This window comes from Scyliorhinus canicula, chromosome 2 (assembly GCF_902713615.1).
Source record: "Scyliorhinus canicula chromosome 2, sScyCan1.1, whole genome shotgun sequence".
NCBI classification, from domain to species: Eukaryota; Metazoa; Chordata; class Chondrichthyes; order Carcharhiniformes; family Scyliorhinidae; genus Scyliorhinus; species Scyliorhinus canicula.
In genome coordinates, this window is record NC_052147.1 from 151,384,037 (window position 1) to 151,410,653 (window position 26,617).

The 26,617-nt window shown below is 44.7% G+C and overlaps 1 protein-coding gene across 37 annotated transcripts in view; it reads left to right on the plus strand.

Moving 5' to 3' along the window:
* The window catches only part of pcbp3 (poly(rC) binding protein 3), a 251,594-nt gene that overhangs the window by 147,473 nt on the left and 77,504 nt on the right, over nt 1-26,617 (plus strand). Inside the window, exon 1 of one of the 37 annotated variants that reach the window (XM_038787710.1) lies at nt 11,673-11,693. The exons of 35 other annotated variants lie outside the window; for them this stretch is intronic. The gene's annotated coding sequence lies outside the window, so the exon portion shown is untranslated. One more of the 37 variants, XM_038787706.1, reaches the window with a different exon arrangement.

Genomic DNA, 26,617 nt, shown 5'->3' on the forward strand with positions numbered 1-26,617 from the left:
GAGCTGTGAGGCAGCAGTGCTAATCACTGTACCACCGTGCCACCCCTAGTTCTTCACCACTGGGCAAAGTATTTGCTGCTGTGTATATTTCCCAATATCAAGTCGAACAATATGTTGGTAAATCATTCTAAAAATTGGCTTGTGTAAAGCGAACATGGTTACAAATGTAGCACTGCTATCCTGTAAAATGTGAAGTTAGCCTCTTATAAGCACCAATACAAATTGGCACTACTTAGTAAAATTTGATTAAATTGTGCTTCAATAACTGCTGCCTTTGAACAAAATGGTGGTATACAAATGGAAGACAGTAAGCTATCAAGACTCAGCACGTAAAGTGCCATTTTCTGCTGCTTCTGGAAAAATTACTCGGCCTCCAGAAAATATGGTGAATTCCCATTTCCGATTAAAACTGCCAACGAGGTGATCGCACCAATCCTAAAAATAAATACATTTCTCTCCAAATTATTGTTTTGCAGTTACTTTTTTAACTGACATAGTTTGGTGCTATTTTGGTTAATTACAGTTAGTCTTGCCATGCTCTCTTTCCTCTCCTGCAATTGTTAATATTTCAGCCATTATTCGAGTCTCTGATTGTTAACTGGCTGAACATCATAGCAATCTTTTCTTCATCCAGTGTCCACATATTGCACTTGAAGCTTAATGGAATCCAAGCCTTATTTTCTTTTAAATTGTGACGCTGAAGTAACTTATACCATACCACTATTCTGCATTTATCAATTAATGTGGCCCCGGTGGGATCTAACATTAACTTTTATTTTTCCCATAAGATAAACTTGCTAATCTCATCAATACACCCGGTTTGCCTCAATGAAGCACATAATCCAAGATTAAATTGTGTATGCATCTGGTATGCCAATAATATCACAAAATCCCTTTCTTATAAAAACAGGTATTTTGAGCATGAATGCAAAGAATCCCAGTTCTGGATATGAGCAAAATCCCGATGATGTTTTCCATTGAAGGTTGCGATGAACATCAACTGTATGGCAGTGCAATTTTTAAATTTCTGTTGTATCAAACCATTCACTAATGCACTTACTTCAGAACTAGTGCAGGTACTGTTCTGTCAAAAACAATGGTAACCGTGAGGCTACTCTGACCTTCAAATGTCCAGAAAAGCATGTAAAAAGATCAGGAGCCACAGAGGGTTAAGGAGACGTTAAATGAACCTGCCAAACGTGCTCAGTTACTCATCAGTTTAATTTTGTGCACACTGGGAGTCATGCAATTTGGAAACTTCAGGAATTTGGACTTGCAAGTTGTAATAAAATCACAATCTAAAAATGGAACTAGCCCAAACTAGTTTCTCTTTTTGAATTGGTACTGGACTTCGAATACCTGTTTTTATCACATTGATGATAATTGCTTAATTGATGCAGTTTTTGTTCTAATCTTAAATGACTATTACAGCAAGGCCTTTAATTTTCGTATTCCAAAATTTATCCATTGAAGTGAATTTAACCTGATATCACCCATGTAACATTTACCAGCGCAGACATGATGGGCCGAAGGGCCTTTTTTGTGCTGTAGACCTCTATACACACACAATAATCTTACAAGGCAGTTATAGAGTCATGAGTATACATTTTATGGTACAATGATGACCACATACATATTGGTTCGACTTGGTTGTAATTTTGGACATCCTGTTTTGAACATTTACAATTGGTGATGTAATTTTTCAACTTAATGGTTGACCATTAGCTAGAAAGTGAGAGAATACAATGGAGTGCACCCTATATTCACGTTGTCATCCCACTTCCTTACTGGAAAACGATAATCTGAGTTGGAAATGATTGTCCGTATCAGTTTGTCAACTGTGCAATTTGGTAAACGTCATCAATGTTTCTCTTTTTGAATTGGTACTGGACTTCGAATAATGACGCAGTGTTCTAATGAGTAGTTTTTGAGTTGTATTTCATTTCAGAAAATTAGAGTTTTTTTCACCGCTGACTCATCATCATCCCCTATTAAAGCATATTACGTTGGAGTGGAAGAAATGTATCAATCTGAAAATAGAGATTTGTTAAGTTGACTAAATTAATAAGAACCTTAGTTCTTCTAACTGTCATAAAACATATGTCAACTAATTTCTTGAGCTGAAAGTATAATTTTCTTAAAATAATCTTTTAAATTACAAATTAAAATTGAATGGGAAACCTCTGTTTTCTTTGCCATTGATATTTTTTAGCATTATGTGGCATATTAAATGGCAGTGATAACTATGCAGTGTTAAAAGGGTTACATTTAGTTCCACTACAGTGACTGCTAGCTTGAAAATTAAACGTCTCATTCTTTCTGGATAATAGTAAACAATGTTAATTTAAATTTCAGGTGCAAATTTGGGGGTGAGGGTGGGTGCAGAAAGGAAATATACCCCTGGATTTGCTTTAACAAGAATATTGTGATTGAGTGGAAAGAGGAATTTGAGACCAGAGGTGATGGCAGCTTTGTGCAGCTCTCCCTCCAAGATGTTGAAGACGACTGATTAGAAGTGACAGCTCTGGAGCCAGCTGTCACTGCCATACAAAGCACGCTCCAAAAATGTGTATATTCAAGCTAGGGGTTTGCATAATTTCCTTGGGTTTATCCTAAATGTGCCACACTGACAGAAAGATCAGAGCAGTAAATCAAGAAAACTCTCCTGTTAAGATTTTATGGATGATTTTCGTCAGATGTAGAGTTTTCTGAGCTTGATGCTTTGGACAGATTTTTCCAATCCATTCCCTTTAGTTGCACCTTTAATAATCGATTATTTTCAATATTATAAATCTAAAGAATTTTTACATTGAGTGCATTTCAAAGTAGCATTCATTGAGCTATGAGCATTTTAGTGGTGGTCGGTAGGAATATAGGAGACGTTTGTTTAAGCTGGTTTTTAATTGTTTTCTATGTATGTCATGTTTACATTTACATCTCCTGTCCCCTCCCCATGGTTCTTACCGTAATTAATGTTGTACTTTCTTTTTGAATTGACCATAGAAGGGTGATATTCAAACTGGATTGAGGACTTGTTAGATTCCTTGGAAACATTAATCAAATTATCACCAAACCCTATAGGGACATGTCACTTTATTACACCTTCCTTTCCACTTACTTAAAATGTAAGTGGATCTCCAGCCTTTCTCTTGATCTTAACGGCGTCAAAAATTACATACAAAATTAGTAAATTTAATTTGTTTTATTTTTACTTTATGTAAAACTTTGAGCCAAAAACAAGATTTGGTGACGTCGCTTCACATTTTCTATTTCCTCGGAAGAAAATCGCTCAAATGTGGTTATTTTTAGTATCCAACACTGGTACAACAACTGAGTGCATGGGATAATTGCCCTATCCGAAAACGCTAGGGAAAAAAAAAGCACGTTGTGAGGGAGTGATATGAATAATTCCCTTTTTTAAAAAATGTTTTTTTAAATTTAGAGTACCCAATTATTATTTTTTTTCCAATTAAGGGTCAATTTAGCGTGGCCAATCCACCTAACCGGCACATCTTTGGGTTATGGGGTGAAACCCACACAGACACGGGGAGAATTTGCAAACTTCATATGGGCAGTGACCCAGGGCCGGGATTCGAACCCGGGTCCTCAGCGGCGTAGGCAGCAATGCTAACCACTGTACCTTGTGTCACCCCATAATTCCATTTCTAAGGTGATCCTTGGGCAACTCTTGGGTTTTAGTTAAATTTCTGTTCGGTGGTAAATCACATTACGACCAGGATCCACTTGACTGCACTCATGGTTGAGTGCAAATATCCTTTTGGATTTAGAGGGTATATTCATGAACCAGACTTGAATACATCATAAATAGCAACAGGAGTAAATTATGAAACCTTTCAAGCCTGCGCTGCCATTCAATAAGATCACAACTGATTTACTTCAACTCCATCTTCCTGCACTATCCCATATCTCTTCATTTCCATAGTATCCATCACTGTCATGGATATATTCAGAGTGAATCCCCAGCTCCTTGGGGAGACGATTCCAAAGATGCAAACTGATTTGAGTGAAGAAATTTCTCGTCAATCCTAAATGACTGACCTCGTCATCTGAGTCCAACCCCTAGTTTTAGACTCTAGCCAAGTAGTACATTCCCCAACATTTACCCTGTTCAACACTCCCAAGTGTAAATAAGATCTGCCCTTATTCTTAACTCGGGATATAGGTCTCGACAATCTCTCCTCGGACAAATACTGGCTTTACTCTACCATTCGATCCTATACCTTAATGTTTTTGGCAAAAACAAATCAATGGAGAGGATGTGCTTTTGCTGATTGAAATCACCTACTTATTTGTTTTCTTCCTTTTTCCAACATTGAGGATTTCCCTCTACCATAGAATCCCTGACTATCTGTCCCATTTGCCAATGTTCTCTCAATCGTATTCCCCTTCCAGAACCATGATTGAATTCTCCTTGCCTTCCCCTTCCACTTGAGAAGTCCCCACATTGAATGCATCAAACTCAGCTATTTCTGATACCTCCAGTGTTGTTGCAAAACATTTTCTGCATTCTGCAGGATCTGTTTGCCCTGCAAATCTTAGTTGTCTCTTCCATTATCTTGAACACCTTAGAACATAGAACAGTACAGCACAGAACAGGCCCTTCGGCCCTCGATGTTGTGCCGAGCAATGATCACCCTACTTAAACCCACGTAACCCGTATACCCGTAACCCAACAATCCCCCCATTAACCTTACACTACGGGCAATTTAGCATGGCCAATCCACCTAACCCGCACATCTTTGGACTGCACTTGCACCTGCACTTCTTTCTCATGGGACTTTCCCAACACTTACTCTTTCGCCTCCTCTTTTCCCACCTTTACAGCTTCGCAATTGCTGCTCACGATGCAGTCTCATCTATACTGGGGAGACCAAATGTGGTGGTTGTTCAGTCTGCACACACAACCTGAGCATTGTCTCTTTCTCTGCCAATATATTTAAGAAGGAAATTAATTTCTAGATATCCAGGGGTATGGAAAGTGTGCCGGAGTATGACTTTGGAGAGGATGAGCTGTGATCATGTTGAAAGGAGGAGCAGGCTCAAAGGGCTATTTGGCCTCCTAATTTCTGTGTTTCAAAACCTACTCTGACCTCTGTCCTTAGCCTCTGCTTCCAATGCAGCTAAACGGAAGTCTGAGGAACAGCACCTCATTGAATGAGGTGCTTTACAACCTTCTGGCATCAAATTCAATAATTTTAGACTGTGGCACTGCTTCCATTTTTAAATTTGTTTAAAAATAATTTTGGCAATGATTCTGCTGTGCTAATTATAGCTCCTCTAGATCCATCTTTTGATTGTCCCATTACTGTCCCGTTGTCTTTTCTAATCATATCATCCGAGGGTGTTACTGGAGGGTCGTGTGACACGGGCTGGCCCAAGAAGGGATATGGCTGATCGGCAGGGGTGGGGTGCTGGGTGCCCCCAACCAGGTTGGTCATATGGAATGTGAGAGAGCTGAATGTACCAGTCAAACGGTCACTTGTGTTCAGGCATTTGAGGAGCTTGAAGGCGAACATGGCCATTTTGTAAGAAACACACTTGAAGATTAGGGAAGTCTTTCATTTGGGATTAGATATGAAGACGCGGGGGGTGGCGGTGCTGATAAACAAACAGTTGGCGTTTGAGGTGTGGAATATTGTGGGAGGTTAGTGTTGGACAGTGGGAAGCTGGAGGGGATGCCATTGGTCTTGGTGAATGTCTATGCCCCAAACTGGGACGATGTGGAATTCATGAGGCAAGTGCCAAGGATGATCCTGGACCTGGACTCTCACCGATTGATCATGGGAGGGGATTTTAACACTGTCATTGAGCCAGGGTTGGACCGGTGAGGTCGGGGAGGGTGTCGGTGATGGCAAAGGAGCTGAAGGGTTCAAAGAGCGCATGGGAGAGGGTGGGGTAGATCCGTGGAAGTTTGGGGGCCGAGGGCATTGGAGTTCTTTTTTCTCCCATGTGCACAAGGTGTACTCGCAGATTGATTATTTTGTGGTGGACAGGGCACTGCTGGCAGGGATTGTCGATTCTGGGTACTCAGCGATCGTGGTTTCGCTGCACTGGGTGGACTTGCAAGTGGATCGGGGAGGTCGGTAGCCAGCGCCTGCAGTGGAGACTGGATGTAGGGCCGTTGGAGAATGAGGTGCGCAGGCAGGTGAGGGCCGCCATTCGGGGGTTCGTCAAACTGACTGATACAGGTGAGATTTCGGCTGCCACGCTATGGGGGAACGCTTAAGGCATTGTTTGGGCAGGGTTTATATCGATCCGGGCGCACGGAGTGAACAGAGATGGCAAGGCCAGTGGATATGATCTTGCGGATGGGTAGGATGTATTTGGAGGCCCCGGATGCGGGATTGGTGGAGAGGCAGAAGCTCCAGATGGAGTTTGGGTTAGTGTCCATGGGGAATGCAGTCAGGCAGTTGTGGAGGGCCAGAGGGGCAGTGTATGAGTGCGGGGAGAAGGTGAGCAGGATGCTGGCCCACCAACTTAGTAAGCAGGTGGCGGTGAGAGAGATCAGAAGGGTAAAGGATGGATGGGGAAGAGTGGTGCTGGACCCGGTGGGGATGAATGGGGGTTTTGAGGAGTTTTATAGGAGGCTCTATGAATTAGAGCTTCTGGCCAGGGGAGAGCGAATGCGGTGGTTCCTGGACGGGTTGGAGTACCCCAGGGTGGAGGAGGACTGGTTGAGGTGCTGGAGGTCATGGGGGCGATGCAGGCAGGGAATGCCCTGGGCTTAGACTGGTTCCCGATAGAATTTTATAAGAAGTTTGGGGAGGACCTGAGGCCCCTTCTGGTGAGGGCATATAATGAGGCGAGGGATAAGGGGGAGCTTCCCCCTACCTACATGCAGGCATCCATTTCCCTAATATTAAAGAAAGGTAAAGATACAGAGTTGTATGGGAACTGCTGCCCGATTTTGTTTTAAATGTGGAAGCCATATTGTTGGCAAAGATCTTGGCCTCGCGGATTGAGGACTATGTGCCGAGGGTGATCGGGGAAGACCAGACGGAGATCCTAAAGGGGAGACAACAATCGGCGAATGTCAGGAGATTACTGAACATGATATGGATGTCCCCGGAGGGACAGGATGTGGAGGTGGTGGGTGCTATGGACGTGGAGAAGGTGTTTGATCGGGTTGAGTGGGAGTATCTCTGGGAAGTGTTAAGACTGTTTGGGTTCGGGCAGTGGTTTGTGGACTGGGACCAATTGTTGTATAAGGCGCTGATAGAGAGTGTATGGATGAACTGGGTGAGCTCGGGGTATTTCGGGCTACACAGTGAGATAAGGCACTGGTGCCCCCTCCCAGTTGCTCTTTGCCTTGGAAAGAGAGCCATTGGCAATGGTGCTTAAGAGCTTGGAGTTGGAGAGGGATCGTGAGATGGGTGGGGGAGCGGTTCAGCACAGGGTTTCGCTATATGCAGATGACCCGTTGCTTTATATTTCGGACCCACTGGGAGGCATCGGGGAATTATGGGTATTTTAGAGAGTTTGGTCAGTTTTCCGGAGAAAAGCTAAACCTGTGGAAGAGTGTGATTTTCCCAATCGAGGCCAGGAGGCAGGAGAGGAGGTTGGGCGAGTTGCCGTTCAAGGTGGTGGGGGCGAGCTTCAGCTATTTAAGGATCCCAGGTGGCGCAGGGATGGGAACAACTGCACAAATTGAATCTGGCGTGGTTGGTGGAATAGATGAGGGGGGATTTCAAGAGGGGGGGATGTGTTCCCACTGTCGTGGGCAGGGACAGAAAGTGAAAATGACAGTGCTCGTGAGGCTTTTATTGTTTTTCAGAACCTCCGATCTTCGTCCCAAAATCATTCTTTAGGAAAGTTAATTCGTTAATCAATGGCAGACATTTAAAGAACACGTGGATGAACTTCAACAATTGTACATCCCTGTTTGGTGCAAGAGTAAGACAGGGAAGGTGGCTCAACTATGGTTAACCAGGGAAATCAGGGATATTGTTAAAGCCCAAAAGCAGGCATATAAATTGGCCAGAAAAAGCTGTAAGCCTGAGGACTAGGAGAATTTAAATTCAGCAGAGGATTAATTTGGAGGGGGAAAATAGATTAAGAGAGTAAACTTTCAGAAAACGCAAAAGCTGACTGCAAAAGCTTCCATAAATTTGTGAAGAGAAAAAGACAATGAGAATCAGCAGACCAGTTGAACAATTGCTTTGGATCTGTCTTCACTAAGGAGGGCATAAAATAAACTTCGGGACAGAGGATCAAGCATGAAGGAGCAACTGAAGGAAATCCTTATTGGTCAGGAAATTGTTTTGGAGAAATTGATGGAATTTGAACCCGTTTTAAGTCCTCAGGGCCTGATGCTCTGCATACCAGAGTACTTAAGAAAGTGGCCCTTAAAAATATGTGGATGCATTGGTGATCATTTTCCAGCAATCTATAGACTCTGGAAGAGTTTGGATTGGAGGGTAGCTAATGTAACCCCACTTTTTAAAAAAGGAGAGAGAGAGAAAATAGGGAATTATAGACCGGTTAGCCTGACATCGATGGGAAAAATGCTGGAATCTATTAATAATGATGAAATAACTGAGCATTTGGAAAGCAGGAATAGGATCGGTCCAAGTCAGCATGGATTCACTGAAGGGAAATCATGCTTGACAAAATTGGAATTTTTTGCAGATGTGACCAGTAGAGTGGACAAGGGTAAACCAGTGGATGTTGTGTGCCTGGACTTTCAAGGGGCTTTTGACAAGGTCCTACACAAGGGATTAATAAGCAAAATTAAAGCTCATGGTAGTGGGACCACTGTATTGACGTGGATCGGGAACTGGTTGGCAGACAGGAATCAGACAGTGGGAATAAACGGGTCCTTTTCAGAGTGGCAGGCAGTGACTAGTGGGGTGCCACAGGGTTCAGTGCTGGGACTCCAGCTGTTTACAATATACATTAATCATTTGGACGAAAGAATTGCAGGCAATATCTCCAAATTTGCTGATGACACTAAGCTGGGTGGTTGTGTGCTGTGAGGAGGGTGGAAAGAGGTTGCAGGGTGACTTGGACAGGCTGGCTGAGTGGGCAAATACTTGGCAAATGCAATATAATGTGGGTAAATGATATCTACTTTGGCAATGACAGGAAGGCAAATTATTCTATGAATGGTGGCAATTTAGGAAAAGGGAAAGTGCAATGAAACCAGAGTGTCATGGTGGACTGTCGCTGAAGTTGACATGCAGGTACAGCAGGCAGTGAGGAAAGCAAAATGGCATGCTGGCCTTCATAGCGAGAGGATAGGGGTAGGGATTTCTTGCTGCAGTTATACAGGGCATTGGTGAAGCCACACCTTGAGTATTGTGCTCAGTTTTGGTCTCCTACTTTGAGGAAGGGCATTCTTCCTATTGAGGGTGTCCAACAAAGGTAATTCCTGGTATGGCAGGACTGACGTATGAAGAAAAACTGGATCAACTGGGCTTGTACTCAATGTAATTTAGAAGTAGAAGTAGAACAGTACAGCACAGAACAGGCCCTTCGGCCCTCAATGTTGTGCCGAACAATGATCACCCTACTCAAACCCACGTATCCACCCTATACCCCCCCCCCTCCCCCCCCCCTCCCCCCCCCCCTCCCCCCTCCCCCCCTCCCCCCCCCCTCCCCCCCCCCCCATGTTCCTGATGTTGAGGACATCCAGAACTAGGGGTCACAGCCCAAGAATAAGGGGTAAACCATTCAGGACTGAGATGAGGAAGAACTTCTTCTCTAAGAGTTGTGAACTTGTGGAATTCTCTACCACAGAAAACTGTTGGGGCCAGTTCATTGGATATATTCAAGAGTGAGCTGGACGTGGCACTTGCAGCTAAAGGGATCAATGGGTATGGAGAGAAAGTGGGAGTGGGATACTGAATTTGCATGGTCAGCCATGATCATATTGAATGGTGGTGCAGGCTTGAAGGGCCGAATGGTTGACTGAACCTGTTTTGTATGTTACAATGATCACTGGGTTTGTGTGGGAAAGGAAGACCCCACGGGTTAAGAAGGTCCTGTTGGGGTGGGGGAGGTGGGAGATGGGGCTGGCCTTGCAAACATTATTATTGGGCAGTGAACATCGCTATGGTAAGATAGTGGGGATGGGGTCGGCGTGGGGGCGGATGGAAGCAGCCTGTTGCAGGGGTGCAGATCTGGGGGCGTTGTTGACAGCGTCTCTGCATTTCTTGCTGGCCAAGTACTCCACGAGCCTGGTGGTGGTGATGGCCCTGCGTGTGGGAACAGGGGCAGCAGCATTTGCGGTTGGAAGGTGCCTCAGTGTGGAGACCAATTTGCAGCAATTACAGATTTGCACCGTGGGGGTTTCGGGGGTGGCGACGGACAGGGATCGAGCGGTTTGGAGACCTGTTTGTTGGGTGCAGCTTTTTGAGTTTAAAGGTATTGGAGGAGGAATATGAGCTTCCTGGTGGAAATGGGTTCCGTTATTTACAGGTACGGGACTGAGGAAGCAGGTGGCGTCTTTTCCCGATCTGACTCCCCCAGGACTACAGGACAAGGTGGTGTCGAACAAGGGTGTGGGGGAGGGCAAGGGGTTTATGGACTGGGAGGGAGCCCTGATAGGGGGCCTAGAGGAAATGGGAGGAGGAGCTGCGGGGGGGGGGGGGGGGGGGGGGGGGGGAAGGGATGGAGACTGGATTGTGGGATGAGGCTCTGAGGAGGGTGAGTGCATCTTAGTCGTGCACAAGACGATCATAGAGCACAAATGGATGTAGCCAGAATGAATGGGTTCTTTGAGAAGGTGGAGGACAGATGTGGGCGGTGCACGGGTATCCCTGCAAACCATGTCCACATGTTTTGGGCATGCCCAAGCTGAAGGGGTACTGGCAGGGGTTTGCAGACGTAATGTCCGAGAAGGTGAAGGTGGCCCAAATCCAGAAGTGGTGATATTTGATGTGTCGGGAGTCCAGGGGAGTGAGAGGGGCTGACGTATTGGCCTTTGCCTTCCTGGTAGTCCAGAGATAGATTTTGCTGGAGTGGACAGACTTGGGAACACTGAAGCGGGGGGTCTTATTCCTCATGCGATCACTCCTGGAGTGAATCGACGTTGTCCCTCAGTCTTAAAAATGAAATAAAACATTTTATTTCTGGTCCACTAACTTAGCCACTGTTGGGATCTAGTCTGGTGCCAGTAGCAAAATGCTTGTTAAAATGACAAAACTGAGGGGCAGCACGTTGGCCTAGTGGGTAGCACAACCGCCTCACGGCGCTGAGGTCCCAGGTTCGATCCCGGCTCTGGGTCACTGTCCGTGTGGAGTTTGCACATTCTCCCCGTGTCTGCGTGGGTTTCGCCCCCACAACCCAAAAATGTGCAGAGTAGGTGGATTGGCCATGCTAAATTGCCCCTTAATTGGAAAAAATAATTGGGTAATCTAAAAAAAAAATTTTTAAATGACAAAACTGAGGAAAATATTGACCCATTCTGAAGATTGCTATTTTACTTAATAGCTATGCAGTTCAGTTAAGTCATACTGTTAATTCAGTGTGGTCAGATGTTTGGTCAAGATGAGAGGATTTAAGAAGGACAGGAGATTCAGTCAGATTAAACACTTTTATCCAGGATTATGTCTGGGGCTTTGACAGGAACTCGGAGGTCTGGTAGCCACAAAGAATTTCATGTGCTGTGCTGATGTGATGTAGCCTTGGGCCAGAGGAACAGTGGATGTTGTGAAGCCTGCAAAATAATGGTATGAGAATATGCTTATCTGTGATGAGATGAGATAAATGCAGAACAATAGTTCCATGAGAAAAGGATAACACTGCGAAAATCTTTGCAATCTTGAAGATGCTGCAAAACTGATCTAAATTACAGCAAAAACTGGTAAATATATGTTTGTTTCTATGTCTTTGTTCTCCACTGTTCATGCTTTCTGCTTTACAAATACAATAATATATTGGAAAGATCGATGCCATTGCTTTTAGTCCCCGCTCCAAGCTGCATTTCCTAGCTACTGACTCCATCCCTCTCCCTGGCAATAGTCTGAAACTAAATCAGTCTCTTTGAAACCTTTGTGTCATATTTGACTCCATGTTGAGCTTCCAACCACATTCTTGCTATCACTACCACCTCTTTCCACCTCTGTAACAATGCCAAAGTAAAGACCACCAGTAAAGACACCGGATAGAGTGGAAGCGGAAAAAAGTGGGTTTTGACTGGCTCAGTCGCAATACCATAGAGTTGGTCTCTTTTGTTGGTTTACATGTAAATAAATTGATCTTGACTGGCTACTAAAATCTGAGGGATGGTGATGAGTTCCTTTTTAGTTTATTTTTAAATTCCCAAATGAAGCTACCGTGGTCAATTCTCTTGAACCTAGCCAAGGTACCGAGATTTGGGATGCAATAGTTCTGCTATTAGGTCAGAGGATTGGTAGTCGATTAGGAAATGGTAGCCCATATCTAGACCTAAATACTTGGATGATCTGTTTGAAATATTACAGCAGATGCAACAGAAGCATGAAATGCCTTTCTAATATCTGGACACGGCAGAGAATCTCAATTCTTTAAACTTTTCAATATTTTTATGGTGACTCTCAAGAAAGTATGAAGTTGCAGTTTGGTTTAAGGTTCAATTTGTCTTAATGTAGAACTGTATCTGTTGAAGTACAGTGCAATAAGTCTTATTTATATTGGCCAGAATTCTTAATTATTAGTACAGATATAATTAATACACTAAGTCATGGTCTTTCCCTTTGTTATGCTCTCTGCTTAAATGAGTTATGTTGGGTAATTCATGCTGCACCCACTTGTGGAGATGGTCATCATGATTCTCATCTTGTATGAATAAAAAAGATCCAAAATATTTTTGTATTTTTTTTTAAAAGTACGACAGTGGTGAGGGTCAGCAGAGCATGAAGCGTATTTAATTTAATAGCATAGCTCATGGAACCATGAATATTTGTTTTAACACTGCACTGCTTGCTTTGTTTAAATTAGGAGTGTACAATTGGAGCTTTTCTTCTAGTTTTGGGCTTTTTTTCCCTGATGGTGAATTCAGTCACATGGTGACCCAACTGTATTTAATTTCTCTTCCTCCCACTAATGTCACAGTTAATGATAATTGGCACTTCAAAACCTTGATATAAAGACTGAGTAGAGTCTTGAAGCTGGGATTGTGACCTGTTTAAATGTACCATTTAAGATATTGATCCTGAATTTGCAGTAATAACAACTTTCAGCACCCGCTGGGTAAAATGGGCAGTAATTTCTGGGGTCAGCAGATATAAATGCAGAAATCTGGACGTTGGTTTCAAAGATACCCTACTGCTCCAATGGGTGCTTGATGGCAGTCTTTACGATAGATCCCCATTAAGGTGTCAAGTTGAACGTTTTACCCCCTATTGTCACTTTAAACCATGTGTAAGACTTTAAACCTTATCCATTCAGTATCAATCAGAAGTGAATGGGTTTCATGGCATGTTAAGTCTGAAATAGAGGAATTCATAACAGGGAACAAAGAAATGGCTGAGGACTAAATTTGTACTTTACTCGTATCTTCCTTTGTGAAGACAGAAACAATGTACCAGAAGTTCTGAGAAACACAAGTTTCAGTGAGGAGCTGAAGGAAATTAGAGAAATGGTTTTGGGGAAATTAATGGCATTGAAGGCAGATAAACCTCCGGGGCCTGCTAATCTTCATCCCAGAGTATTTAAGGAAGTGACCCTAGAAATATTAGATCCATTTTTGATTATTTTCCAAAATTCTTTGGACTCTGGAATAATTCCTGCAGATTGGGGAGGGTAGCTAATATAACCCCGCTATTCAAAAAGGAAGATAGAGAGAAAAATTGGGAACTAAACCCCAGTGAGCCTTATGTCAGTGGTAGGCAAGTTGCGAGAGTCCATTATCAAGGATTTCACAGCACAGCATTCGGAAAGCAGTGGTATAATCAGACAAAGTCAGCATGGATTTACGAAAGGGAAATCGTGTTTGACATCTGCTAGAATTCTTTCAAGACGTAACGACTAGAGTTGACCAGGGGGACCGGGTGGATGTAGTTCATTTAGACTTTCAGAAGGTTTTTGACAAGGTCTCACATAGCAGCTTGTTATATAAAGCATGGGGTTGTGGGTAGTGTCTTGAGATGGATAGAAAACTGGTCAGATGACAGGAAGCAAAAAATTGGAATAAGTGGATCATTTTCCGATTGACAAGCAGTGACTAGGGGATACTGCAGGGATCTGTACTCAGACCCCAATTGTTCTCATTATATATTAATGATTTTGACGAGGGAACTAAATGTGTTATCTCCAAATTGGCAGATGATACAAAGTTGGGAAAGTTGGTTGGGAGGGTGAGCTGCGAAGAAGATGCAGAGATGCTTAAGCGGGATTTGGACAGGCGGAGTGAGTGGGCATATGCATGGCAGATGCAGTATAATGTGGATAAATGTGATTTTAACCGCTTCGGTAGCAAAAATAGGCAGGCAGATTATTATTTAGGTGTAAATTGAGAGAGGTGTGTACTCCTAGATCTTGGTGTCCTCGTGCATCAGTCACTGAAAATAAATGCGCAGGTACAGCAGACAGTAAGGAAGGCAAATGGATTGTTGGCCTTCATAGTGAGAGGATTTTAGTTTAGGAATAGAGATATTTTTTTAAAATAAATTTAGAGTACCCAATTATTTTTTCCAATTAAGGGGCAATTTAGCGTGGCCAATCCACCTATCCTGCACATCTTTGGGTTGTGGGGGTGAAACCCACGCAGACACAGGGAGAATGTGCAAACTCCTCACGGACAGTGACCCAGAGCCGGGATTCGAACCCGGGTCCTCAGCGCCACTGTGCCACCGTGCTGCCCTAGGAATAGGGATATTTACTGAAATTGTATAGGGTGTTTTTGAAGTCACACCTGAAGTTTTGGTGTCCTTATCTGAGGAAGGATGTTGAGTGCAGCAAAGGTTTACCAGACTGATTTCTGTGATGGTGGGACTGACATATGAGGAGAGACTAAATCAGTTATGATTATATTCATTGGGGTTTAGAAGTGGGAGGGGATCTCATAAAAACTATAAAATTCTAAAAGAATTAGACAAAATAGATTCAGGAAGAATGTTCCTGATGGTGGAGGAGTACAAAACTAGGGGTCATAGTTTGAGGATAAGGGGAAACCTGTGGTGAAAAGAAATTTATTCACTCAAACAGTGGTGAATCTGGAATTCACTACATTGAGGTGAAAACATTGTGCAATTTCGAGAAGGAATTAGATCTAGCTCTTGGGACTAAAGGAATCGAGGATTATGGTGGGGAGACCAGGGTATTAAGTTCAGCCATGATAATGAATGGTGGAGCAAGCTTGAAGGGCCGAATGGCCTCCTATATTCTATGTATGTTTCTATGTAATTACTGCTGAACAATCTTTCGGTCTTGACAAAGTAATCTTGTAAGTTGTGGGGTCCATTTCACGTCAGAAGAGAATTAAATTCTTGCTTATTTTTAAAAGTGTACTTTTTTTTTCGAAGTTTACGTTACTTTTAAGTATGAGAGGATAGTACTCTATCGTGTTTACAATTTTTCTCATTTTATTTCTTCATCCTCACCTCAGAAATTTCCTCTCCAGCAATTGGAGCCAGAGCAGCTAAAATGTTATTACCATCTGTTATCTATTACAGGGTTAATTATTAATTGAGCTAGCATCTACTTTCTCTACAAGAGAATCTCACACTACCATCCTTTGCATGAAATGTTTCTTCACTTCTCGCCAGAATGTCTAGTTTTGATTTTAAGGTTATTCCACTCTTTTGCTATAAGCGTCGACACAAACGGAAAATCTACCCTGTCAATTCCATTCAAATTGCCAAAAATCTCAATCAAATCACCATCTATATTCCAGGGATTACAAGCTTAGTTTGTCTAAGTAATCACCCCATATCATCTAATCCTTGGGACACTTAACATTCTCGTGAATCTGTGCTGCACTCCTTCCAGAGCCAATACCATGGATAGCAGTGTATAAATTTACTCAGCATATAAGGCAATCCCATTTTTTCGGTGCAACAGATCCGGTTTAGGCCCATAATTCAGTGTGCAAGTACTAAAATGCTATATTTGCCTTCGGAGTCGCCCTCAATTTTTCACCTCGGAAATGCATGTTTTATTCACCTTAAATCGACATGGGATTTTAAAAACCTGTACTTTCATGGAAATGTGGGTCTTGCTGGCGAGGCCATCATTTAATGCCCTTCCGTAAGGAATTGCTGAATTATTATTCGAGATGCACTCATCCAGACACTCCTAACTTGTGCTTGTAGATGGTGGGTAGGCTTTGGAATCAGGAGATAATTGGGTTGGATTGGCTTATTGTCATGTGTACCGAGGTACAGTGAAAAGCATTTTTCTGCGGGCAGCTCAACATATCATTAAGTACATGAAAAGAAAGAAAATATATAATAGGGCAACACAAGGTACACCGTGTAACTACATAAACACCCGCATTGGGTGAAGCATACAAGGGTGTAGTGTTAATCAGGTCAGTCCTTAAGAGGGTCGTTTAGGAGTCTTGTAACAGCGGGGAAGAAGCTGTTTTTGAGTCTGTTTGTGCTTGTTCTCAGACTTTTGTATCTTCTGCCCAATGGAAGAAGTTGGAAGAGTGAGTAAGCCAGGTGGGAGGGGTCTTTGATTATGCTGCCCGCCTTCTCCAGGCACCGATGTGTACCCCATGGAATTTGAAGCTGCTAACCATCTCCACCTCGGCCCCGTTGATGCTGTCAGGGGTGTGTATGCTTCCTGAAGTCAATGACCATTTCTTTAGTTTTGCTGGCATTGAGGGATAGATTGTTGTCGCTGCACCACTCCACTAGGTTCTCTACCTCCTTCCTATATTTTGACTCGTCGTTATTCGAGATCCGGCCCACTATGGTCGTATCGTCAGCAAACTTGTAGATGGAGTTGGAACCAAATTTTGCCATGCAGTCATGTGTGTACAGGGAGTATACCAGGGTGCTAAGTACGCAGCCTTGCGGGGCCATTGTATTTTCGACTATTGTGGAAGAGGTGGTGTTGTTTATTCTTACTGATTGTGGTCTGTGGGTCAGAAAGTCGAGGATCCTGTTACAGAATGAGGAGCCTAGTCCTAGGTTTTTGGAGCTTTGATATGAGCTTGGCTGGAATTACGGTGTTCAAAGCGGAGCTGTAGTCAATAAATAGGAGTCTGATGTCGAAGTCCTTGTTGTCGAGATGCTCTAGGGATGAGTGTATGGCCAGGGAGATGGCATCTGCTGTGGACCGGTTGCGGCGGTATGCGAATTGCAGTGGATAAAGGCGTTCTGGGAGTATGGAGTTGATGCGATTCATGACCAACCTCTCGAAGCACTTCATTACAACTGAAGTCAGGGCCACCGGATGGTAGTCATTGAGGCACGTTGCGTGGTTCTTCTTTGATGTGGAGATGCCGGCGTTGGACTGGGGTGAGCGCAGTAAGAAGTCTTACAATGCCAGGTTAAAGTCCAACAGATTTGTTTCAAATCACTAGCTTTCGGAGCACTGCTCCTTCTTCAGGTAAATGAAGAGGTCGGATCCAGAAACATATATAGAGACAAATTCAAAGATGCCAGACGATACATTGAATACGAGCATTTGCAGGTAATTAAGTCTTTGCAGATCCAGAGAGAGGGGTAACCCCAGGTTAAAGAGGTGTGAATTGTCTAAAGCCAGGACAGTTGGTAGGATTTTGCAAGCCCAGGCCAGATGGTGGGGGTGAATGTAATGCGACATGAATCCAAGGTCTCAGTTGAGGCCGTACTCGTGTGCGGAACTTGGCTACAAGTTTCTGCTTGCCGATTCAGCTTTGTCACGCGTGCTGAAGGGTGCCTTGGAGGACGCTTACCCGAAGATCAGAGGCTGAATTCCCTTGACTGCTGAAGTGTTCCCCGACTGGAAGGGAACATTCCTGCCTGGCGATTGTTGCGCGTTGTCCGTTCATCGGTTGTTGCAATGACTGCATGGTCTTGCCAATGTACCACGCTTTGGGACATCCTTTCCTGCAGCGTATGAGGTCGACAACGTTGGCCGAGTCTCACGAGTATGTACCGCGTACCTGGTGGGTGGTGTTCTCGTGTGTAATGGTGGTACCCATGTCGATGATCTGGCACGTCTTGCAGAGATTGCCATGGCAGGGTTGTGTAGTGTCGTGGTTGCTTTCTGAAGGCTGGGTAGTTTGCTGCAAACAATGGTTTGTTTGAGGTTGCGCGGTAGATTGAAGGCAAGTAGTGGGGGTGTGGGGATGACCGTGGCACGGTGTTCGTCTATATCGATGACTTGTTGGGGCTGTGAAGAAGATGTCGTAGTTTCTCCACTCCGGGGAAGTACTGGATGATGAAGGGTACCCTGTCGGTTGTGTCCCGTGTTGGTCTTCTGAGGAGGTCGGTGCGGTTTTTTGCTGTGGCGCGTTGGAACTGTCGATCGATGAGTCGAGGGCCATATCCTGTTCATAAGAGGGCATCTTTCAGCATCTGTAGATGTCTGTTACGCTCCTCCCGGTTATTGAAGACTATACGAGTCTGTGCCCATGGGTTTGGGGGGGAGGTTCCCGGGGATTTTGGATGGGCTGGAGTTTCCCACAGTAGAGGAGGAGCTGGTTCAGGGACCGGGGCCCCAATTGGGCTGAGGGTGGTGATGGATAGTATGAGTATGGGCGATGCAGGCAGAGAAAGCTCCGGGCCAGACGGGTTCCTGATAGAGTTTTATAAGAGGTTTGGGGCCGACCGTAGGCCACTGCTGGTGAGGGTGTATAGTGAAGCAAGGGAGAGGGGAGAACTCCCCCCCCCCCCCCCCCCCCCCCCCCCCCCCCCCCCCCCCCCCCCCCCCACATTGTCACAGGCTTCCATCTCCCGAATAATATAAAAGAAGGATAAAGATTTGGAGCAGTGTGGCTCATCCAGCCCGATATCATTACTGAATGTAGTTGCCAAGTTGCCAGCGAAGGTGCTGGTCTCTCGAGTCGAGGACTGCATCCCAGGGGGTGATAAGCGATTGACCTTGGACTTACTTGCTTCTGGTGCAGCTGGTGGACGAGTCTCTCCGCTTCGAGAGCCGAGTCCAAGAGAGCGATTCTCTCTCGGGGGCTTCTTGTACCCGAAGGGGCTTCACGTGCTTTTGGGCGGGCCTTGAACTTGGCCCCGATTAATTGGGCCATATCTTGATCATTCGTATTGATCTTGATCACTCGTATTGATCTTGACCAATAAAGGGGTGGGTGCCCTGATGGCTGGGCGTGTCCTTGGTGGACGTTGGCCTTGCTTTGTTTATGCTTTCGGTTTGGGGAACTGGCGACGGGGTGTCTGGAGCTAGATCGGTTGCTTGAGTCTCTTTCCTTTGTTCCCGGAGATGGGCCATCAATATGTTAATTGACCTACAGTTTCAGTCTCGTCTGGGAGTTGCCTTCTCAATACGTATACCGGCTCTATGTCTGCTTGCTTTCCTAACATTTGTCCATATTTCCCTACAGTCATTGCGATCATCCATTTTGTATTCTGGAAATGGCCATCCCAGATGGCTACACCATCCAGGACAAAGCTCACTTATTGCTTCACCATCAACAAACATTCAAACCTGGCAGCCATGTGTGCCATCTACAAGATGCACTTCATTAACTTTCCAGACAGCACCTTCCAAACCCACCACTGCTACGTCTATAAGGCCAAGAGCAGCCGATACCTGGGAACCCCACCACCTGGAGGTTCTCCTCCAAGTCACTCACCATCCCGACTTGGATATAAAGCGCCATTTCTTCACTGTCACTGGGGCAAAATCCTGGAACTCCCTCCCTAACAGCACTGTGGTGTATCTACACTTAATGGACTGCAGTTAAGAAGGCAACTCACCACCACCTTCTAAAGGGCAACTAGGGATGGGCAATAAATGCTGGTTAACCAGCAATGCCCACATCCCATAAATGACTTTTTAGAAAGATCAATAATGTTTTTTTATACTAAGGTGCATGACAAATTCAGGAAGAATTTAATTGGCCCTCGGAGGATTGAGACAAGGTAGAGTATTGGGCAGATATTGATTTAATGAAGATGAATATGAAGTGCATTTTGTGGGGGGGAAAAAAGTTAGTTTCATAAAGTTAGATTACCCAATTATTTTCTCCAATTAAGGGACATTTAAGCATAACCAATTCACTCCACTCACTGGAGTGCTGAACTGGTTGCATTTGAGTGCCACAGTGAGAGTTTGGTGACTGAGGGAGTATAAGGGTTCATTTTTATTTAAAGTCTAGTATTTCTTTTGTTTAGTTAATTAACTTAAAAGTTACTGTTTGGTCTATAAGAAGGTGAATTTTGAATTAGCTTTAAACAAGGTTATACTTGTAGGTACTTGCAGCTGGAGCTTGTTAATTAGTTAATTGGATTAGGCCAGTTTTCAGAGGCTAGAGTCACAGTATAAATCTGAGCTAGTTACAGTGCAGACTTTGTTTGCACTGGAGTGCTGAACTGGTTGCATTTGAGTGCTACAGTGAGAGTTTGGTGACTGAGGGAGTGAGGCGAGGAGGGAGTAAGGTGCTCCTTACATTTAATTTCCTATATTTATCAAAGAGCGTGAAGGGAGCCAGGAGTTCAGAGTACAGCTGACTGGAAGCAGAGTCGGAGGGTGGAGGTCCAGTTGGTCGACGGGCAGCTAATTCTGTAAAGTAAGAGGGGATGGAGGCTAGGGCAGTTGCCTGCTCCTCCTGTAGGATGTGGGTGGTGAGGGATACCACTGGTGTCCCCGCTGACTATACCTGCGGGAAGTGCACCCAACTCCAGCTCCTCAGAGACTGTGTTAGGGAACTGGAGCTGGATGAACTTCGGATCATCCGGGAGGCAGAGGGGGTTATCGAAAAGTGTTACAGGGAGGTAGCCATACCCAAGGTACTGAACAAGAGTAGCTGGGTTACAGTCAGGGAAAGGAAAGGAAAGCTAACAGACAGACAGTGCAGGGATACCTCGTGGCCGTTCCCCTTCAAAACAAGTATACCGTTTTGGATGCTGTTGGGGGGGATGACCTACCGGGGGAAGGCCCTAGCGGCCAGGTCTCTGACACTGAGTCTGGCTCTGGGGCTCAGAAGGGAAGGGGGGAGCATAGAAAAGCAACAGTAATAGGAGATTCAATGGTTAGGGGAATAGATAGGAGATTCTGTGGTCGCGAGCGAGACTCCCGGAAGGTATGTTGCCTCCCGGGTGCCAGGGCCAGGGATGTCTCGGATCGTGTCTTCAGGATCCTGAAGGGGGAGGGTGAGCAGCCAGAAGTCGTGGTGCACATTGGTACCAACGACGTAGGTAGGGCAAGGGGTGTGGAGGTAATAAACAAGTTTAGGGAGTTAGGCTAGAAGTTAAAAGCCAGGACAGACAGAGTTGTCATCTCTGGTTTGTTGCCGGTGCCACGTGATAGCGAGGCTAGGAATAGGGAGAGAGTGCAGTTGAACATGTGGCTGCAGGAATGGTGTAGGAGGGAGGGCTTCAGGTATTTGGATAATTGGAGCGCATTCAGGGGAAGGTGGGTCCTGTACAAGCAGGACTGGTTGCATCTGAGCCAGAGGGGCACCAATATCCTGGGGGGGAGGTTTTCAAGTAGTCTTCGGGAGGGTTTAAACTAATTTGGCTGGGGAATGGGAACCGGATTTGTAGTCCAGCAACTAAGGAAGCCGATATTCAGAACGCCAAAGCACGTAGTGATACAGTGGGGAAGGTAACACTGACAAAGGAGAGTACTTTCAGGCAAGGAGATGGGTTGAAGTGTGTATACTTCAACGCAAGAAGCATCAGGAATAAGGTGGGTGAACATAAGGCATGGATCGGTACTTGGGACTACGATGTGGTGGCCATCACGGAAACTGGGATAGAAGAGGGGCAGAAATGGTTGTTGGAGGTCCCTGGTTATAGATGTTTCAACAAGATTAGGGAGGATGGTAAAAGAGGTGGGGGGGGGGGGGCATTGTTAATTAGAGATAGTATAACAGCTGCAGAAAGGCAGTTCGAGGGGGATCTGCCTACTGAGGTAATGTGGGTTGAAGTCAGAAATAGGAAAGGAGCAGTCATCTTGGTGGGAGTTTTCTATAGGCCCCCCGATAGCAGCAGAGATGTGGAGGAACAGATTGGGAAACAGATTTTGGAAAGGTGCAGAAGTCACAGGGTAGTAGTCATGGGTGACTTCAACTTCCCAAACATTGAGTGGAAACTCTTTAGACCAAATAGTTTGGATGGGGTAGTGTTTGTGCAGTGTGTCCAGGAAGCTTTTCTAACACAGTATGTAGATTGTCCAACCAGAGGGGAGGCCATATTGGATTTGGTACTTGGTAATGAACCAGAGCAGGTGATAGATTTGTTAGTGGGGGAGCATTTTGGAGGTAGTGACCACAATTCTGTGACTTTCAATTTAGTAATGGAGAGGGATAGGTGCATGCAACAGGGCAAGGTTTACAACTGGGGGAAGGGTAAATACAATGCTGTCAAACAAGAATTGAAGTGCATAGGTTGGGAACATAGGCTGTCAGGGAAGGACACAAGTGAAATGTGGAACTTGTTCAAGGAACAGGTACTATGTGTCCTTGATATGTATGTCCCTGTCAGGCAGGGAAGAGATGGTCGAGTGAGGGAACCATGGTTGACAAGAGAGGTTGAATGTCTTGTTAAGAGGAAGAAGGAGACTTATGTAAGGCAGAGGAAACCAGGTTCAGACAGGACGCTGGAGGGATACAAGACAGCCAGGAGGGAACTGAAGAAAGGGATTAGGAGAGCTAAGAGAGGGCATGAAAAATCTTTGGCGGATAGGATCAAGGAAAACCCCAAGGCCTTTTACACATATGTGAGAAATATGAGAATGACTAGGGCGAGGGTAGGTCCGATCAAGGACAGTAGCGGGAGATTGTGTATTGAGTCTGAAGAGATTGGAGAGGTCTTGAACAAGTATTTTTCTTCAGTATTTACAAATGAGAGGGGCCATATTGTTGGAGAGGACAGTGTGAAACAGACTGGTAAGCTCGAGGAGATACTTGTTAGGAAGGAAGATGTGTTGGGTATTTTGAAAAACTTGAGGATAGACAAGTACCCCGGGCCTGATGGGATATATCCAAGGATTCTATGGGAAGCAAGAAATGAAATTGCAGAGCCGTTGGCAATGATCTTTTCGTCCTCGCTGTCAACGGGTGGTACCAGAGGATTGGAGAGTGGCGAATGTTGCGCCCCTGTTCAAAAAAGGGAATAGGGATAACCCTGGGAATTACAGGCCAGTTAGTCTTTCTTCGGTGGTAGGCAAAGTAATGGAAAGGGTACTGAGGGATAGGATTTCTGAGCATCTGGAAAGACACTGCTTGATTAGGGATAGTCAGCATGGATTTGTGAGGGGTAGGTCTTGCCTTACAAGTCTTATTGAATTCTTTGAGGAGGTGACCAAGCATGTGGATGAAGGTAAAGCAGTGGATGTAGTGTACATGGATTTTAGTAAGGCATTTGATAAGGTTCCCCATGGTAGGCTTATGCCGAAAGTAAGGAGGCATGGGATAGTGGGAAATTTGGCCAGTTGGATAACGAACTGGCGAACCGACAGAAGATGGAGAGTGGTGGTGGATGGCAAATATTCAGCCTGGAGCCCAGTTACTAGTGGCGTGCCGCAGGGATCAGTTCTGGGTCCTCTGCTGTTTGTGATTTTCATTAACGACTTGGATGAGGGAATTGAAGGGTGGGTCAGTAAATTTGCAGATGATACGAAGATTGGTGGAGTTGTGGATAGTGAGGAGGGCTGTTGTCGGCTTCAAAGAGATATAGATAGGATGCAGAGTTGGGCTGAGAAGTGGCAGATGGAGTTTAACCCTGACAAGTGTGAGGTTGTCCATTTTGGAAGGACAAATATGAATGCGGAATACAGGGTTAACGGTAGGGTTCTTGGCAATGTAGAGGAGCAGAGAGATCTTGGGGTCTATGTTCATAGATCTTTGAAAGTTGCCACTCGAGTGGATAGAGCTGTGAAGAAGGCCTATGGTGTGCTACCGTTCATTAGCAGAGGGATTGAATTCAAGAGCCGTGAGCAGATGATGCAGCTGTACAAAACCTTGGTCAGGCCACATTTGGAGTACTGTGTACAGTTCTGGTCACCTCATTTTAGGAAGGATGTGGAAGCTTTGGAAAAGGTGCAAAGGAGATTTACCAGGATGTTGCCTGGAATGGAGAGTAGGTCTTACGAGGAAAGGTTGAAGGTGCTAGGCCGTTTCTCATTAGAACGGAGAAGGATGAGGGGCAACTTGATAGAGGTTTATAAGGTGATCAGGGGAATAGATAGAGTAGACAATCAGAGACCTTTTCCCCAGTGGAACAAACCATTACAAGGGGACATAAATTTAGGTAAATGGTGGAAGATATAGGGGGATGTCAGAGGTAGGTTCTTTACCCAGAGAGTAGTGGCGGCATGGAATGCACTGCCTGTGGAAGTAGTTGAGTCGGAAGTGTTAGGGACCTTCAAGCGGCTATTGGATAGGTACATGGATTAGGGTAGAATAATGGAGTGTAGATTAATTTCTTCTTAAGGGCAGCACGGTAGCATTGTGGATAGCACAATTGCTTCACAGCTCCAGGGTCCCAAGTTCGATTTCGACTTGGGTCACTTTCTGTGTGGAGTCTGCACATCCTCCCTGTGTGTGCGTGGGTTTCCTCCGGGTACTCCGGTTTCCTCCCACAGTCCAAAGATGTGCAGGCTGGGTGGATTGGCCATGATAAATTGCCCTTAGTGTCCAAAATTCTATGATTAACCTTGGACAAAAGTTTGGCACAACATTGTGGGCTGATGGGACTGTTCTGTGCTGTATTTCTCTATCTATCTATATCTTTGGGTTGTGGGAATGAGACCCACGCAGACACTGGGTGAATATGCAAACTCTACACCAACTGATCCGGGATCGGACCCAGGCCCTCAGTGCCGTGAGGGTGCATTTTATGAAAAGGGAGATGGAAATATATCCTGTTCTGTGCCTTCTATCTTTATTCATTCCATTGTCTAAGTACCTACTTTACCCTTTTGGGTGTTAGCCTTCAATCAGTTTCGAGGAAGCACCAGGCAGTTCTCTTGAATGAAGAAACCCAGATTGAGGTGCTGATGGACAGATCTTTACTGGTAGGAGTGCAGGTTGGGGGGCGGTGGGGGGGGAGCCACAAGGTATAGGTGGAATTCTGGATTCTATTAGCACGGTAAACTGAAGACAAAAACAAGGAGATGAGGATGGCACCATTAACAGTCCCCCCTTATGCCTGTGACACCACTTTAAATCTCTCCTTTGCCCTGATCTATTCTGCCCTACTTTCACCACCTACCTCTCCTGCTATATAATTCATTACATTTCTACTTTTAAGTTCTGTAGAAGGGTCATTTGGACTCAAAGCATTAACTGTTTCCACCGTACCTGCAGAGTTCATCCAGTGTTTTCTGTTTTTATTTCCACTTTCCAATTTCCAGCATTTGCAGTATTTTGCTTTTATTAAGGAGGCAACCATATTGGTTATGCACAGTTGCACCATATGCACGGTAGGGATTTTGAAGCAGTAGAAAAAGTTAATTCATTAGGATAATGTGTGGGATGAGAGTATATACCGTACTTATGACGAGTGACTTGAAAATGTGGAGCTCTATTCACTGGACCAAAGAAGATTAAGGAGCGACCTAATTGTGTTCAAAACTGAAAGGATTTGAGAGGGTAAATAGTGAATGATTATCTTTGGTGGCCAATGAATTGAAAAAAAGAGGGCATAAGTTTAGGATTAGTACTGGAAACAAGGGGGAATTTAGATGTAATATGATATAAAGATTATTGGGATTGTCTCAACGTGCTGAGGACCTGGATTTGATCCTGGCCCCAGGTCACTGTCCGTGTGGAGTTTGCACGTTCTCCCCGTGTTTACGTGGGTCTCACCCCCACAACCCAAAGAGGTACAGGCTAGGTGGATTGGCCATGCTGAATTGCTCTTTTATTGGGGAAAAAAATAATTGGGTACTCTAAATTTATATTTAAAAGAAAGATTCTTGTGATTTGGACTATGTAATGTTTACCAAAGATGACAGTGAAATCTATTTCGATCAACTTTTAAGAGAAAGAAAATGACTAAATACCACAAAGAACATACTGGAATAAGAGAGTACCATATGGAACTGACAATGCTCTGCCAAGATACGATGCCCTGAAATGGCAGCATTTTCTGCTTCTATCTGTAGCTGCTTGTTAGATGGCTTCACCCTGTGCTGCAATAGATGCAAAACCTGTAAAGAATCCCATGTAAATATGTAGTTCATCCCACCGTTGATACTTATAGGAGTAGCTCTAACAATAGCAGAGCACTTGAGCAGTGTGATTAATGGTGTTAAATCTGTTTGTAACCATCATTGTCCCAGGTTTTGAATCACTGATCTGTGCTGAGTTGGCGGTCCTCGATTGCAGTGATGCTGGGTGCCAGGTAGTCAATTTGTTGGAAAAGGAGGAAACGACCAATGTTCATGTTGACATGTGATTTCTGGACTCTTGTTGAAAGGGCTAGTGGATTTCAATTGAGGCGGTAATCCTAATGGTTGAATAGTAGTAATTGAATAGCTGGGCAATTTCTATTGTGTAACACATGAAAAAGTCAGTTGGGTGAGCAAGGTACAAATGCTT